This window comes from Dermacentor andersoni, chromosome 1 (genome assembly GCF_023375885.2).
Source record: "Dermacentor andersoni chromosome 1, qqDerAnde1_hic_scaffold, whole genome shotgun sequence".
In the NCBI taxonomy this organism is placed as follows: Eukaryota; Metazoa; Arthropoda; class Arachnida; order Ixodida; family Ixodidae; genus Dermacentor; species Dermacentor andersoni.
Window position 1 is genome coordinate 344,619,239 of NC_092814.1, and position 18,394 is coordinate 344,637,632.

The window sequence follows — 18,394 nt, forward strand, 5'->3', positions numbered from 1 at the left end:
CTGCATCACCGTTATTGTGTATTATAGCTATACATTCCAATAGGATATGCTCCAGGGGGGCTCTAGAGTCGCAATGTCTGCACTTGTCATCATCATCATCATCAGCCTGGCTACACCCACTGCAGGGCAAAGGTCTCTCCCACACTTCTCCAACTACGCCGGTTTTGTGCTCATTGTGGCCATGTTGTCCCTGCAAACTTCTTAATCTCATCCACCCACCTAACTTTCAACCGCCCCCTGCTACGCTTCACTTTTCTTGGAAACCAATTTGTAGCCCTTAACCCTGCACTGATGCTCAGTGGTGTATAAATCTAGGTGCATTAGGTGCATGATAGCTGGGCTCGGATAGGATCTGGTCTGTAACTGCCGCCATTCGACGACGATGATGCATGATAATGCCACAAGGAGACGTCGACACCACGAGGGCACAGTGCCGGGATTCGACAGCGCCTACGCAAGGTGCTGAAGATGCTTTCTCGATGAGTATAAATCTCAAGAACATATCGCGTAGTTACTAAATAGGGAGTTAGAGCTCTACCAACCACCACAGGAGCTTCGCTGGTCAAGCACCTTCACAGAGTGCAATGACCGATGAAATTTTTCTGCTTGCACTTCCATCACGAACTTTTTATTGCGATAGCAATTATATGGTCACTCCAGGTGCATTTCTGCCGTCGGTGTCCCCGTGATGTTCCGTATAAAGTCTAAGGGGGATAGCATAAGGGCCATAACGTCGCCGCGCGCCCTGCGTGCGGCGACGATGTGACGACGTGAATGCGTGCGAGGGCGAGCCGAGGATGGCACCTCAACCTCGCGCGCGCTAGGGAGGAAAGCGGAAAGAAAGCGCACCGTCTTCCGCAGCGTGCAAGGCACCAGCGGGAAGGGAGTGAGGGGGTGCGTTCTAATCCGGCGGCCGCACGGGCTCTACCTTGAAAGCGCTCTGGGATAGGGACAGAGTGCAGAGCGCTGATACCTTCGTGTGCGCTGTGTTCTCGCCGCTTGGCTCGCGTTCAAGTGAGAGGCAGCACGAAGGTCAATTCGCTCGTTTGGACAGCGAGCTTCCGCGTTCATCACGTGAGATGTGTTCACGTTTACAAGTGCGCGCGTGAGACCATGCTTATTAATTTATTTAGTAAGCAAAGTTTTACGAGTTATTGCGGCCGATAAAACAACTATGCTTACTTCGTATGGCTGTCTACTAATTTGCTATCGAAATCGATGCTGCGCCCTTCGGGCAAAGCTGCGACTTCGTTAAAGATGAGCTATTTGGCAAAACAGTAGCAGCACCCAGCAGCAATGGTCAGGAATGTTCGGCAAGGTCCGCAAAGAAAGCTTCCCTTCAAAATCCAGACAGGCGCCCTTTTGGTTTTTGTACTCATGAACTTGCCGGTGCAGTAGCCGGGAATCAAACGAACAAACGTGTGTTTAGCGGCAGTTGCTGTGGCACTACTGTGGCAGTTCCGACGCTACACGATATAAGCACTTGCCGATACAGTGTAACTCCACACAGCCAAATGTCCCTATGTGCCCGTCATCTGCTTGCTCTATTACATTCTGTTTTCCGTGTTTTCAGTTGCGTATTCACTATCTCAGCCTGATGATTACCTATGAGAAATCTCAAGAGATGCTTCTTTTGTCCTGAACAGGAATCTCTTCCGACAAGTTGAGCAATAGGCGAAAAATTGAACTTTCTATCTGCGATATATGGTTGGTGGAAAATCAATAAATGGACTACGGAAGAAAAAAGATATAGGTAGCAAAATGGCGGTCGTTTCGTATGTCTTTCCTGTAAGTTGGCTCGTGCCAATCTATTTAGATATAATGAACACCAATAACTTCTCGTTCGCGAGGTAGAGGGTAGCAGTGTATTGCGTTAGCCAACGAATAATTCGACGCGTACCTTGTTTGTCGATGAAGGTTTTTCACCGGCTAACCACAGTTACATGGTTAAACTCTGCGCAAGAAATGCCTATGTGTATGTTGTCGCCAATTCTGTAGTGAAAGGTTCTTGTCTAATATGATTAAGCACGCGATGCGAATGCCGTAGTACATTCTAGATTGTGAGGGTGTGTGACAGACTATTCCGGAAGCCACAGCTGTAGGTGTATAAGCAGCCGACGCACTTGGCGGGCATAAAATCAAACTTTGGCAACCGACGACTGCGCTCCCTAGTTTTGTGGTGTTTTCTGGGTTACTCCCAATAAAGAGGTAAATTCGGGACTCACAATTATGAAACTTACTCTTTGCTCACCGTCACTACAACATGCCAATGAACAGTGCGGTTTCACAATGTCTGCCTCACGAATGTTATCAAAGCACGCTTTCATGACTGCAGCTATCTATCAAGACAGTTCCTCGAAATATATTACCAGCCGCAGTGCCTCAGGGAATGTATGGCATACTGCTTTTTGAATGAATTCAATTCGCGGCACCCTATAGCGTGCGTCCAGCGTACCCAATCACGCGGGTACGTTTCACTGTCGATATTTGGTACGATGGTTGCGATTGAAATTCTCAGCAATCTTGATGTGCGCAGATACGAAACCAAAGAAGGCAGGCACATGGATAGCATATAGCTGTATCCTTGGAACACTTACCGATAAAAAAAAAGAGCAGAGAAAAAAAGGAAATGCATGGAGACTATTTAGAAGTTCTACTTAAGCAACTAAACTCCTAACTTTACCATTTACAGTGTTTCGTTCAGCCTCCTATACATATAGTTCGTTTCCTCGGCAACGGTCATATATGCCAACAAGCGTGGAAAGTTGAACTGGTTTGGAAAAGTTTCATTGTGAACTTAAAATAGCGCTCAAGAATATACAGGTTGTCCCACATGCCTTGCGCCAAAGATTTAAAAATGAAAGGCACTCCGGACGCGAGTTGAACCCAATGCATAATGTTGGCACTGGCCTAGAGTAATTCCGGCTATTTTTATTTGTCCCCTTAACTAAAGGATTAGTTATGTTTAATTAATCAACTTTTTAAGTATTGGCTGCACACCCCAAGTGTGATACGCAAAGTAGTAGAGCACCTTGAAAAACCTCTAGTAAATTGTTTCCAACACGATATATCTCACGTGGTCCTTCTTTCCGCGTTGCAAAGGAAGCCGCGAAATATGAAAAAAAAAACACCACGTGATGGGATTTTTCGCACACTGTTATCGTGCTGCTCTCAAGCGTCGATGGATGAACAAGGTCGGTTGCAGCGATACTGGCCCGCTACAGTGTGGTATATCTGATGTAGGTATCTAGGCTTGCGCTTTTATCGCATCACGGTGCAAATGCGTGCTGCTTCCTGAGCGGTGCCGAAGCAATAAAGCGCCCAAGGAGACGAAAAGAACAAGAACATTATTTTTTGATGCTTGAAATGGGCAAGAGCTGGCAGCCAGCCGACAGAGTGTAATGGGGTTGGGTGGGGAGATGGCGTTAGGGGCCGGAATGATCTTCCAGTGACAATATTCAATCCCAAAACCGTCCTTTGATTATAATGCGTGTTCAAAGTGGTCACCATCTGCTGCAATGCACATTTGGCATCTAATAGGCACATTTTCCGAGGCGTTCTTGATCATGGTATCAGGGATGGAGTTGCAGACTTGTCGTATTTTTTCTTTTAGGGTATCTGATGTTGTGTTTGGTGTCCGGTATACTTGATCCTTGATCTAGCCCCTCAGAAAGAAATCGAGGGCAGTAAGATCTGGTGACAGTGCCGGCCAAGCAATGGGCCCATGCCTTCCAATTCACTGCTGCAAGAATACTTCATGCAGCCATTTGCAAGCTTTCGTGCTGCCCTGCGCGGGAGCACCATCATGCAGATGCCAAATATCATTGATCCTAGCCAATGGAACTTCGCAAAGAAAACCCTCATCCGCCCCATCTAGGATGTCGTTTACGTATCTTTCGCCTGTAAGCGTGTTATCAAAAAACACGGGGTCAATGATAGGGCCACCGTAAATTCCACACCACACATTAACCGACCACTGATATTGGTGATGTGTCTTCAAAACCCAGTGAGGGTTTTCTTCGCTCCAATAGTGAGCGTTGTGGATGTTCACTTGGGCATTATGTGAGAAGGTAACTTCAATGGTCCGCACCATTTTGTTGACAAAGCCTGGGTCCTCTTCCAACTTGATTATAATCCAGTTGCAGAGTACTTTAAATTTTGGAAATTGAGGCGCTCCTACGTTTGGTGCGGCGGTACGTGGTACGGATGAAATTGCCTCTTTTTAAGTACTCTCCACAATAAATACTTTGACACTCCAGCTTCAGCACCCACACTACGAACACTTGCATGTTTGTCTGAAGAAAACTTTGACAGAATATTTATCTCCACGTCCTCGCCAAGGATTGAAGATTTATGTCGTTTCTTCGAAAAAGTCTCTGCCTGTTTTAGCGTTTCATTTGCACGCACCTGGAGCACGGACGCGTACCAAGATAACAGCGTTGAAGTAGCTCAACTGGGCGTCTTCTATGTTCACTTGACGCACCTAGATCCAAAACCATCTCCGCTCTTTCCTAAGCCATATCTGCTGCTCAACGTTGGTTACAGCGAAATAGCATTGCTGTAGAGAACACGCAGGGATACGGGCGCCTGAGAAGCACTAGCTATGTTGCAGTTCTCTGGGATTGGTTCTAACTAGGTACATAAGGTATTATCTACATCCGGTAAACTGGAACAGCCTGCGGGCGCACTCTCTCAAGGACTGAGCGCCGGTCACCGTGCACAAGTGTGAAGCCAGACGCGACCATCTGATACAGCGACCACGAAGCGATGCGCACGTGCGGGGAGCGAAATCCAGAAAGAACGTCTGGTAGACAGTAAGTGTGGGAACGAGATCAGACGGGGGCAGTGTGAAAAGAGTCATTGTCTGCAGAAGACATGGGCAATCTTTCTTGAATATAGCCAAGGTACTTTTTTTACCATTATTTAGTCTTGTCCGGGTGTGATTTATCCGCTCTTATTCGAGCCCTAAGGTTCAAAGTTGTAGCATCATCGTTCAATTCGAAAACTACGACAAGGTCATTTGTGTACGTATAAAGGCAAAATTGTAGCAGCCGTCACCACCTTTCATCGTTTCCACGTGATTCGCCCTTTCCTTCTTTCAAACAGAATCAAAATGCTGCTTTTGTCTTTTCTTTTTCGTGGCCTTGGACGCTTTATCGCTTTGGCAAAGCTCGGCCAGCAGCATACATTTGCGCCGTCATGAGATAAGCGCCGATAAGAGCTCCACCGATAGGAGCTTCACCGCTATACATATCTGAAATTCGAAGATTTAGAATGCGAAAATATTAGTTTCGGCAGACAAACGCTTCAGGAGGGCACCTGAGCTTAAAATTAAGTGCGGTGCACACAGTGCTTAGGACACCGACGAAGCAGCGGACGGATCAAAGATGGGACCTGGGCGCTCCGCTGGCTGGGGCAGCCGATACTGGACCGGGCTGGGGGCTGTTCACATAAAAAAAATCAGCTGCCAGTGTTATAGCTGTGTTGCCCCGTAACGCCCGCGGATTCTTACGAGACCTAACGGTAAAATCAGCCAGTTTCGCCGCTCCCGCTTTTCTTTTTTGTAGGTAAGAAAAGAAGCCCAACTTAAGTGCTTTTATTATGCAGAATTTCCATCTATTACACCTTCATCTTCACCTCACACAGAACCGGATTTTCGATTCCATTTCCAGCAAACATCTAGATACACGGGGCCTAAAACGGACTTTCAGTTTAACGCGACTTGCAAGTCGGAAAAAAAAAAGAACTTTGCTGCGAAAACGCCGAGAAATAGTGGCCTTCAGGGAAAAGCTGTAATATTCTGTGACTCCGGCCTATGAAATTGGTCTGCATCGTGAGACCCGCAGTATCCCTTTAGGATAAACAGATCGATGGCAAGAAATCTGTCAAGCGCAGGCGAATAACGTCGGCCCTACTTACCGTCGTCCAGTCTCGGACAGAAGTGACATTTCGGAGCTTGGCGCATATTCACTGTATGTTTTGTTCAAACTGTTGCTTAAGTTTTTTTTTGTTTTGTTTTGCTTCTCCCCAGTAGAAAAGTGAAAAACTGGCTCTCATCAATAACTGCTTCAGTGCGTGCGCCTTCTCTAGAGATTGAAATTTTGCTTAGGAGTGAAAAGGTAATTCGGTGTCACTCTTGTGCTTCAGAAAAACATGAACGCGGCAAGTCTAGAATGAAACTACAGCATTTTATATTCCTTTATATGAATGGCGCATGTAAAGTACTAATAATGTTGAACGCGTCGTTCGAGCAGGCGTGATTGTTCTCGCTTATAAGTATGATATGTAGAATTTCGTGCACTGTACACTTGAAGCTGCTTACTTTGTTGTTTCCTTTGACCTGTGGGAACAGAAAATTTTGCTTTTACGCACCGAAATTACCCGTCTTTTTCAGAGCACTAACTTATAAGTGTACGTCTATGTTAGTGCTTTGAAGAAGAATTGTCATTTCAGTGTTTAAAAGTGGGAGACGCAGTTCCTACACAAATATGAATGCAATTTATTCATGGATAAAATGCAATCATATTTGTACACGAACTAGACGGCAACCAGTGAGTTTCAGCTTGTTATATAGTGCTAGTGAGTAAATAAATGTAAAATGCCATAACCGGCCGTGTGGGAGTACTTGCCCGCCTAGTTGGTGCATTGTGGGGTCAAGGATCTGCCAGGCAAACATTGCAGTCGCAAAGAACACACTTACAAGGCTCGTGCACTCTAATTGTTTTATTTAGGTGACAAATCTTTGCTGGGAGTTCGAAAGCCACAGCACATAGGATTTGCAATCGTTAGAAGGAAGGAACAAAACAGAAAGAAGCAACAAAACGGCAAGGATGTTAACCACACGTACGTTCGGTTTGCTACTCTTTGCTGGAGAAGGGAGATAAAGGTGAGAAAGAGAGAGAAAGGACGGAAACGAGAGAGCTCTAGTTGCACGCACACTTGAGGGCGCGCTCTATGTCCGAAAAAGCCCCCAAGGATCTGTCAACTACAGGTGAGGTAGCAACCGCCACGTTGCTTTCTTTGGTGCTCACGGCGACGGTCAAACAAGTTTCGCTTTTGATAGCGTCGTTGTGAACAATCTTTTAACCTCTCTGCGGAGATGTCGGCGCCGAACGTCGTAACAATAGCAAAGGCACCAGGAGGTGTTCAACAGTTTCTTCGGTCCCCCAAAGTCGCACAGAAGTCCGTCATGCTTTAAAATGCCGAACCACAAAGCTTCTCTAAAGACCACTTCGATCCAGAGGAGGCACAACGATGTCGCATCGGAGCGAGAAAGTCGTCGTGTCAGTTTCAGTTTAAAATAGAAGCATCCAGTTTACCCAGGTGACACTTTGAGGGACTAGGAGACTACCAGACAGTGTGCGGCATAGTTCGAGCCGGGAGAGAAAGTTTGCCTGTAGTGTCGCTTCTTGATAGCGGGATCGGAACAAAAATGTTGGAGAAACCGAGCGAACAAAATGAATAAATGAATTTCCGAAGTTTTAGTGCAAATATCACGATCTGCTTGGGAGGCACGCCGCTGTAGGGGAAGCGCCTCATAAGCATTTGCAAGATACCGCATCCCAGACGTGCACGAAGGTGTCGATCAAATTTGTCTCCTTTTTTGTTTGTGAAAAAAAAATGCCCCTAGATAGTTCACGTTTAGACTTCTACTCAATATAGTGATCAGGTAAGTACGCCATTTCGCTGTTATCTTAAACTGGAGCTTTCTCTAGCTCTCTCTCTCTCTCTTTCACTTTACCCGTAAGGCTGTCTGGCCAATTCCATTGGGTCTGCAACGTCAAAGCATGCACAAATCTTACAGCATTAACCGGTAAATTTAGCGAGTAAGACTAGCCTCCCCATCAGAATATCTCTGCATGTCTACGGGGAAGGGGTCAATTTAGTTTGAAAATTCTCGTGCGCCGTTTCTGCTCAACGTCTTTTTTTTATTTCAGTAAATTCTAGTTCTTTTTACCCACTCTAAGTATAGTTTGCCTTATTCACGGACTCAGTGTCTTTCACTGAAGTCTTCCTAGGACGGTGTGTTTATTGTCAATAAAGCTGCAGTAATGATATGGACGTATGGCCTCAAAGATTTCAGAGGCGTTTTATACGAAAATGTTTGTGTTTTTGAGAGCACGCGTACTGAACTATATATCCACTGATTTGATATTGTTATGAGTCTTTCAGCAATGGTTTGTGAGGGATTCCTTTCTCGTTTTTTTTTTCCTTGATATAGTTGCGGTTGTTATTAAAACTTGAGATATTGTAACGTCTTGTTTACCCCTTTTTTCTATTTGTATGGAAGGAATGTTCCCAAGCAGGCTTTGTGGGATATACATTACGGACAGTGATGTCGCCCAGTCATGCATGATGGCGCTCCGCCTTAATTATCCTGCCCAGTAAAACTATATTTGAGTCTGAATGGTTATCCTGTTCATTATGCGCTGTTTTCATAGAGCATACGAAATACAATGAACGCCATATGAATTTCGATAAAGTCAGCAAGTATCAGCATAAAATCAAACAAAATTTAGCAGCAACCTATAGTTCCCCAAGCCACGAAATTAAAAAAGAAATTTCTCTCTAGTTCTGCGTGACCTTGAACCCACACCAATGCCAGGCGCAGCTGAAAGTCCTACCCACCAAATGCTCAGTTTGCGCTAAATCATTCAATGCGATGTTTTTGCGCAGCGTGAAAATTGGGCTATCCCAGCTCAGCAGATACGTTTTAAAGCAGGCAGCACAGTTTTGCAATATTTATACAGGCGGTGCTGCAAGGGTTTAGAATGCTGCGAAATGGAAATTGCGAATGGTTTCACGCAGCAGGGAAATTCGGAGACGACGTAGACGTTGCAGCTTCAATGACAAAAAACAAATAAAAGCTGGTGAGAACAAATTAAGGTCTGGGATTGCATTTCTCAACTAGGAGAATACAGCGACTTGTATATAAATAGACAGCTTTAGTTCAGCGTTTGCAAGCGAACGTAAAAGCATTACGTGCGTAAATAAATAGCGTCGTCCTGACTGCGCATGCTCGGAACGTTATTGGGCTTCGGCAGTTTACGCGCGCTATGATAACGTGCGTTATTTGGCGAGTTTAACGTTCGTAATGTTTACGAACGCTAAGAAATAGCGTTTTCCAACATGGCGGCACCCGTGGTTCCCGCTTCAGCGTGAATTCTCGGGATCGCTGCGCTCTCACTCGCGTTTATCGCCAGTAATTGCAATGAGCTTTCGCTTTCTCTAAACTCACCTGAAAGGTTGGTTATGAGCACATAGCACGACCATTTTCTGAGTTGAATCGGTGATTCTCGGTGATCTGTGATCGACGCGTCCGCATAGCCACAGCAAGATGGTTGCTAATGGACCGTCTTGGCTTGGATACGTTTGGCACGAGACACCATACGGTGCCCGTTTTATAACGTTTTCTTTACGTTTGTGTTTCCGTAAGTTAAACTAAAAGACTTGAAAAGGCACGCACCGTAACGTCCCGCAAATGTGATTACGTTTAACATATGTAAGGTAACAAACGCTATTCTAAAGCTGTCTATTATGTCCTAATAACATTCGCGCAGGCGACACTCAGTATCTGTTTGCTTTCCCACACCCTCCCCCTCTGAATGACTTTCTGATCTCCCTGTCAGGCGTAATCTGAAGAGTGTAACTGACGCTGGTTGTAATGATGACAATGATGATTATGTTCACAATAACGTTAGCATCATTTCTCAAACTGCCTACTGAAAGTACTCACCCAGTTCGTTGTTTAATTGTTGTGTATACTCAGCCTTATTATTTGAAACAGATTTCTGCACTAAAGTGAATTATTTAAACGATATGGCCACACAACGCTTCATTGTGTGGCTTCCTTTTGTTTGCGCCAGAAATATTCCAGCGATCTCTTACTAGCTTCCATAGCAATTTCGCTCCTGTTTCCGTGACTTTCCTTGAGAAAGCAAGACATCAAACACTGTGACTCTATGCGACCATTCTTATTCCTCGATGGTTACTGCGACATTTCCACACTGCATGCTCAATGGCTACTGCATCATTTGCACGCGCAATACACTAATTGTTGGCATCGAAAAATTTTCTCCAAATTAATCTTTTCAGACATAGGAATCTGGCTTCAATTCGAACAACAGGTTGCTTTCCATGAACTTTCGCGTAAGGTCTACATTCTAATTTTATTACTGGCCCTTCGATACAGTTTTATAGCTGAACATTGTACCTAACTAGTATACTACCTTTGAGTCTCTCACTTTCAATTTAACACTTTATGTAGCGCTGACAAAACACGGACACAGGAAGGGGCACGGGACACATTTCAGATAATTTTTTTTTACGAGGGAAAAAAACCGTATTTATATACCTAACGTCGTATGCACACTGAAAGTGCGCATACTTACTTTAGGTAATCAGTTTTCCTGTTTGATGGAGAGGGAGATGGCATGCTCTGACAAGCGCTACCTACCTGATCACCATGGCTTCAATGGTTCCCCTGGTGCAATTGTTCATGCTCCGGTTTACGACTAAACACGTGTGATAAACTCCATTTTGGTTAGGCTGATCGCCCCTTATCAAAAGCAGTGTAGACCTTGACACACGGTACGGCGCGGTCTTTAAGCGACGCAGCGAAACACACCACGCTGTTTCGTTAAACTGAAACTGGTAAAACGTTAAAGCCGAAATCAGTAGATGGAGGCGAGTAGGTGGCTAAGGGCAGAGAGCCTTGCGGCAGTGTGCACAAGTCTGCTAACGGTATCGTCCGCTCATTTTTTTGTAGTCAAAAAATCCTTTGGAATGTTCTCACCGATTTACCCGTGAACTGCCTCGGCTTCGCCGTTCATTTACATCTTTTCGTAATTATACATTATGTTAAATGAGTGACCAATTGTGGCTAGCGTGACAAAAATATGAAAGAAAGCCGGCTAGTGCAGGAACCCTGAAGACAATTCGCTTGGTGCCACCGCCTGCGGCACAAAATGTATTTTCGATTGTAAATTTGTGCTTGTTGCTGAGGGATTCGTTACGAGACTCCAAGGAGCTCTGAATAATGCACGAATAGAACCCGTGTTATTCTTTTTTTTTTTACTCACCCGAGCACTTATCTAATTTTCTTACCGTTTCACTATTTCCGGGTATTCTCACTTTCTATGACACAGGCATACACCGCAGGAAGACGAAAAGAACGATAATAAATTACGTGAGACAAATAAGTAAAACGCATGGTTTGTAAAAAAAAAAGAGACGAATGGAGGACCTGACGAGCTCTGCTCTGACCAGATGTAGGACTTCAAAAATTGAAGGGTTCCTATTTAAATTCTAATTAATTATATAACGAATAGATCACACAGCTTCCTCTGAAACGTTCATAGCCGTTGGTTGAAGCGCATTGAAATTGAATAAAATATGACTTTTTATTTTATGTATCTGGAAGAACGAAAGTTTCCATGCACAATTTGCAGTTTAATTACGTCGGCCTTGTGACTTGTAGGGGGCTAAATTGTTCATCGACAACTTTGGGACATTTCTTGACATGATCCAAACCATAAACTGGTAAAATACCATTCACTGCGTGTCATTTTTCGTCGATGTATTTTATGTGCCAAACGAACATGCTAGCGTATAAATCATGTTAGGGCTAGAACAGGTAAAGCTGGAGGTAATTTCGTGCCCATAATCATTTGCAGTCACTTAAGTTTTCCTCCTTTTAAACGCGCTTGTAAGTCGTACACCTAGGGCGGGAAGATAGGCCTCTGTAAACAGTACTTTTAGTGTCAGATTTTACAGTGAAGCTGTGTATGACCAGGTTCGGGAAAAAATCGCGTGCGTCTATGGAGCCGTGTAGATTAAGGCTTTCTCCCCATACGTGAGCCTATATCGAAAATAGTGCAGTATCGGGCCCACCCGCAGCGGAGGTAAAGCAGGCTTTAAGAATTCCGCCAACTTGAAAAGATAAGTTTAATAAATTAGCTTCCAGTACAGCCCGTATCAGATATTAAGCTGGTAAAAACAGATTCCACACGTTGGCCCGACTCGGCCATGTCTGCGTTCTCACCGCTTTCCTTTCCTTCCGCTCTCCTGTGGTGGCGGTCCCGTAAGCGTGCTGCCCGCAAGGACCACGCGGCGGAAAGAAATACGAACCGTCCATGTCTCCCCGATCCCGCAAACTTGGAACGTTTCACACGAGCAACGGCCAGGTTTCAGAGGGAGTTTGTGGGGAACCAATTTTGTGCGCCCGGTGTCGTGTGTGACCGCTTGTTGTTTTTCAAATGACCTGACAACCATCACTGCACTGCGGGACATCGACCAACGCACGATCGCCTTGGCTACGGCGAAGCAGTCTGTGCCCTCGGAGTGCGGTGAGGTGCGTGTCTGTCCTACGTGCCGGGATTCGTTAGTAAAAGGTGTCGGGCCGCATTTTGCAACAATACATGCGTATGTATACCACCGGTGCCTCATCATCTTCCGAGGCTCAACATCGTGGAGGAGCGACTAGTCGCCCCTCGCCTTCCATTTATGCGCATACGGCGTTCGACGCACGGCAATGGACAGTTCCCCATTAAGGGGCCCGCGTACACACCTTCGTTGGTCATCCACCTTCACAGAGTGGAATGGCACTGAATTTTTTTTCGATTTTTTTTTTGTTAGTGCACTAACATTTTTCTGATGTTTATGGTATGGCGATAGGTGGCAAATGGTACCTCTTTGAGCGCTTCTGAAAGCAGTTCATTTCTTGATATTCATGGAAAGTACTTCCGTAGAATATTATTCATGTTTAGAAGCCTGCTGAAATACCTTATGGAGGGTAGCAACTGCTTACAGTGCTCTTTAGGCTACTGCAGCCACTGCCGTCCTGATTTGTTCGCGCCTTTGGAGGCCTGACTTAGCAGCATTAGCAGATAATTGCGTTCAGCTAGTAATATATACTTTGATCAAACTATACTTTGATTCTAAAAAGAGATGGGGTCACTGCAGTCGTCATTACTTATGCATTTTGCTTGTTTTACAAAGAGTCCTCATTTGCAGGGACGCCGTTTATGACTAGCCTAATCTTAATATTACTGACCATTAGTACATATTCCGAAAACTAGTTGTTTTCAGTCTTCCGCGTATTATGCACATCGTCGCATCGAGGAAGTTAACTTCAATAAGCACAGTAGCCAATGACAAAGCTAGCGCTACTTGGCAGTAGTTGAAATTAATATTTTTTAATTCGTTGCGCATTACGCATCATGACGAATTATTCGTTACGTCGCGCATTCTTTACGCATTACGAATCGTGCGCATTGATGCCGTGTTCCCATAAAATGAGCTTGTAGCTATACAGCGGAGATGTATGTGTAAGGTTTTACCGGAAAATATGTTAGCAGGTCCGAGTCGTGGCTAGTGGTTGCACGCTCTTTTTGTATAAGCTTGTCCGAACTGCGCTTTCATATTATTGCAAGTATTCTTCGTAGATGACACCATATGGTGCTGCTTTCTTTTCTAGTTTGCAAAACTATTTCTAGTGCACAACATTTTACTTAGTCTGTTCTCTTCTGCCAGGCGCCATTATTTCACGCGGATTCGCGGTTAAAGGTTAGTGCTTATTATTTAAACTCATGGAATCTGCCCCATGCGGCCCAGCCCCTCAGAATTGGTATTCAGATTTCTAGTACAGCATTGTTTCCTCAGAAGGTGGTGAGCATTTTGCGTCTTAAAGTTGATGGGAATTTGTACTGGTGGGTTTCAATATTTCATTGCGTGGATAATGATGATTAGTGAAGTGGAGAAACAGGTGAAGGGGCACATCATTGCTGAGATAATTGTTCGAGTATCGCAGGCATTGCAAGTTCTCGTGTACTGTCTTCGCTTCATCATCTAGAGTCCGTTTCATGATCAGACAAGACGGATAGGCATTGAGCTAAGAGCAAAGCAGGCTAAAATGCTTCGTACATACTTGATTGTGTCAGTTCTGTCAAACGGGCTATGAAGTACAGCGTGTACTTCGTGCTATTGCATCGTCTTTATTACGCGATGATACACTCAACTCCAGCAACCTGCTGTAATATTTCATATTTGCTAATAATAATCACATTTACCTCGCCACAGAGTAAGATTACCGACTGCGTAGACTTGCTAAAAATGAGCTGATTTGGTTTCCCACTTCTTCACTTCCTTGTGCTCCTGTTTTTCAATGTTCTGTTGTTGACTTCATCACTTCCCTGTTGCTCAACAATCTTCGCTGAATACACGGTCTGGTCCCATTCTGTTGCGTTCGCGTTTTCCTCCACCCTCTGCTGCCTTTGATGCCGACTTGTTCACTTGTCTGTAGCTGACTTGTTCAAATTTGTGTTGCCGACTTCCTCACTTCTTGCCTCTTGTTCTGCCTGTCTATTCGGGCACCTACACAGTTAAAATTAAATGCAACGGTCTCATGTGCCATAGTCACGATCTCATCTTGAGGCACGCAGTAGTGGAGGACTCTGCATTATTTTGACACACCTGGCGTTCCTTAAAGTGCGCCAAAACCAAAGTATACCCGGGCATTTTCGCATTTCGCGCCCATCGGAATTCGGCTGCCGCGGCCAGGATTTGAACCCGCAACCTTGAGCTCTGTAGCGCAATGCCATCGACACTGGGCTATCGAGACGGGTCACCTACATAGTGGCACATGCTTATGCTGGGATATTGACCAAGCAGATCACATACCCAGTACCACATGCCTCGTCACACCTATCCCGTGACCCATCGCAAGTAGCCTATTCTGGCAGAAAGCCAGTGTCACATGCCCAGAGGCCCAAGCTCTATAATAAGCAAGACAACAACATCCTGCAGCCAACACCGGCATAGAGGGAGGGGAAAGCTTCGCTTGAAAAGTTCTCTCTGTGCACAATGCGACAAACGGAACAGAGGATTCATTAGATTGGAGATTTTTACTGCGGAGCAAGATCAGCACGCCGACAAGGTATGTTCAACGTGTAACAATTTACTCACACCGAAGGCCGGTAACGACTGTTCTGACTCGATACTTACGCAGAACGCGAAGCCCGATTGATATCAGCATGTCGCTTTCTCATTAGCGCTTCTCCTGTGCAGGCACAGCAACACGGCGTTTATCCGCATCGTTATAGCATGGACCTACTTAGCGAAGCAGTAGGTGGCAGGCAATAAGTGACGCACCTTTTATCAGGTCCCGTGGCCGATGAGACCGATACGCCGTGCCGCAGAGTCACGGAGAGAAACGAACGGCATTGCCGGCGCCTGCTCGTTTAATGGTTATGGCAGCGTTCGTTTCCTCTGCCGATAACACGACTTCAGCTAGGCGGATGCCGCGTCGCTGTGAGTAAAAATAAAAGGTCTGAACAGTACAACATACCGATGACTGAAGCAGCACATGGTACAGATGACGCCGCGGGCCATCGACTTCATAGAAAGGGTTCCTGCTGCAGCCACCATTGCTTTATCTGGTGTTTTACGGCGCGGTACAATAATTGCTGCAAAGCGAAAAAAGGACGCCTCGGGCACGCACACTGTGTGAGGCAATAGCCGTCTAGAGGCAAGACGGCAGTAATGAGGCACGCTGCTGCAGTGCCGATGATGATAGCTACAATGGTGCCACTTGAAAGGCTCTTCATTGACATGGTTAAAGATACCTTCTCGAAGTCCTAGACTCGAGCAAAATCCAAGTGCTACACACTTTTGTTCACATATTTTGGAGAACGCTGCAGTTACATGAGCGTAATATCCGTCAATAAAGTGCAAATGGAAAATAAATCTTGACACTTGGGCAGGTATCTGTAACTTCACCATTGGGGAGAACAGGGCGCGCAGACAGGAACGAGAGAGCAAGAAACCGACCGAACATGCACTGGACTCGCAAATCTGAAGTTTACTTTCGAGGCAAATATATATATATATATATATATATATATATATATATATATATATATATATATATATATATATATATATATATATATATATAGTATACACTCAAGATACGTGAGCACAAAACGAAAGCGAAGGAAAAATGAAATAAATAAGCAAGAAAGTCGAAGCTTCACCCAAAAAGCAAAGCATTGATACTTACGGCAAAGTATCAGACAACTACATGCAGTAACCCGCCGTGGTTGCTCAGTGGCTATGGTGTTGGGCTGCTGACCACGAGGTCGCGCGATCGGATCCCGGCCGCTACGGCCGCATTTCGATGGGGGCGAAATGCGAAAACACCCGTGTACTAAGATTTAGGTGCACGTTAAAGAACCCCAGTGGTCGAAATTTACGGAGTCCCCCACTACGGCGTGCCTCATAATCAGAAAGTGGTTTTGGCACGTTAAACCCCATAATTTTTCTTAACTACATGCAGTAAGGTTCATAGTTTTTATCGGCTGTATAAACTGCATTGAACATTCGATTACAAATTCAAATAACAAGCACGGTACCATACACGCAAAAGCAAGCATGAACAGATCTCGGATGTGACAAGGATGGACAGCGCCGGCATCAGGAATTGAAAGCTTCCTTTTCGCTTCGCCACGTGTCCGACCCTTACTTTACTGTCTGACAATTTATTACACATTACTAGTAACACACACAATATTGTAGTGAATTCTAATCATAAAAATTCGCCTGCATATTGAACGTATTTCTCGTTTTAGGCCTGGTAATATTTTTGAAAAAGCGCCCTCAAACGTAAGGCAGTCGTGCTAGGGAACAAAGTTCAACTGATTCCACAGTTTGTTTAAGATCGTACCTGTTCCATCAGACTCGTTTGCCACAGAAAAGCTTGTTCTACTCGGCCAACGTAAATGTGCTCGGCACGTGAGTGAAATGAAGATGCACCGAACGAGAAGCCGTTGAATAAACAAGGAGCATATATTAGAAAAACATAGGACGCGTTAACAGAACGTCTCTCGCGCTTCCCTGCGCGTAGCCGGCGAGTTGAAGCGCAGTTGCGCATGTTCGAAGTGCTTAACCGGGAGCCCGCAAACCTGCCTGAACTTCTGTGCCTCTGCTATGTAGCGACAAGCGAGGGATTGAGTGACAATCATGCCTGCATTGACTATACCTTGCAGACTAAAAACTTTAAAAAATATATCATTTCCTAAACAAAAAGAAATTTCGGGTTTCGCGTGCCAAAACCACGATCTCATTATGAGGCATTGCTAGTGGGGAACTCTTAATTAATTTCGACCGTCTGGGGATCTTTAACGTCACGGCGCACAAGCGTTTTTGAATTTCGCCCCAATCCAAATGCAACCGCCGCGGCGGGGATTCGATTCCGCGCCCTTGTGCTTAGCAGTGCCATGCCATATATCCGCTAAGCCACCACGGCGGGTCCGACGAAAAGCTGAAAAAGGACGCTCGTTTCATATTTAAACCCTCCTCAAAGGCACCAGGTATATGGCATGAGACGAGGGCCAGCGACTGCTTTTCTTGTCATATTTTTCAACCTAAATGATTCTGAGCAGGGCAAGTCGTCGGTGGGAAGGTAATTCTTGTCACGGACAGTCTTCAATAAGAAAGTGTGGAAATTGTCAGCAGTTAGTGCAGGCACAGGGCAAACAACTGCTTCGAGGTTTACACAAAATTATCCACAGAAGCACTAAAATTTGTTGAATTTGTTAAAGGCGCAGTAAAAACGTGGCCTGTACGGTCCATGTCAGTGGTACTTGATTTCGCTTTTAATTTCAGAAAGACTGGCGTATTGTAACTATAATTAGAATAAATAAAACTAGTATTAGTAGAAAAACTTTATTATATACACAAACTGGACGGGCTAATTAATTTATTATAATTTATATTATAATAAATTTAATTTATTCATTTATTATATAAATAATGAAAAAATTATATCATTATAGGGTGGCACGTGCCCCGATTCCAAAACTAGCTGCGCATTTCTTGCAGAGTACTGGAATTCAGTTGAATTTGGACGTTTTACGTGCCAAAACCACGATTTGATTATGAAGCACGCCGTACTCGAGAACTCCGTATTTATGTTGACCACCAGGGGATCTTTAACGTGCCCCCAATGTATGGGACACGGGCGTTCTTGCATTTCGCCCCCATCGAAACGCAGTCACTCTGGCCGGGATCTGATGCCGCGACCTCGTGCTTAGCAGCCCAACACCATACCCCCTAAGCCACTGCGGCGGATGAGTATTGGATGGTCGTGCCAACTACAGGAAGAGTCTGCGAGTTCCAGTTGGGCTCCACGGTCTCTACACTGCATGTTTCTGCGAAGAAATTTACTAAATTTTAAAAATGACATGTAGCAGATAGCACAATTCTAATTCCTCAGTTGAACTGCTGAAAGAGGAGGGTGGTATTGGCACCAGAAATCGTAATGTATAATTGTATAATTAACACAAATCACTAATTAACTTTTGAACCATTACCTTACAGTTGATATTGCAATTTG

General features: G+C 44.9%; 1 protein-coding gene and 1 pseudogene across 1 annotated transcript in view; one reads left to right on the top strand and one right to left on the bottom strand.

The window, feature by feature from the left end:
• The window catches only part of LOC126516547 (tachykinin-like peptides receptor 86C), a 370,138-nt gene that overhangs the window by 45,929 nt on the left and 305,815 nt on the right, over positions 1-18,394 (top strand). The window lies entirely within an intron of this gene.
• Positions 11,850-12,029, bottom strand: LOC126516971 (U2 spliceosomal RNA; annotated as a pseudogene).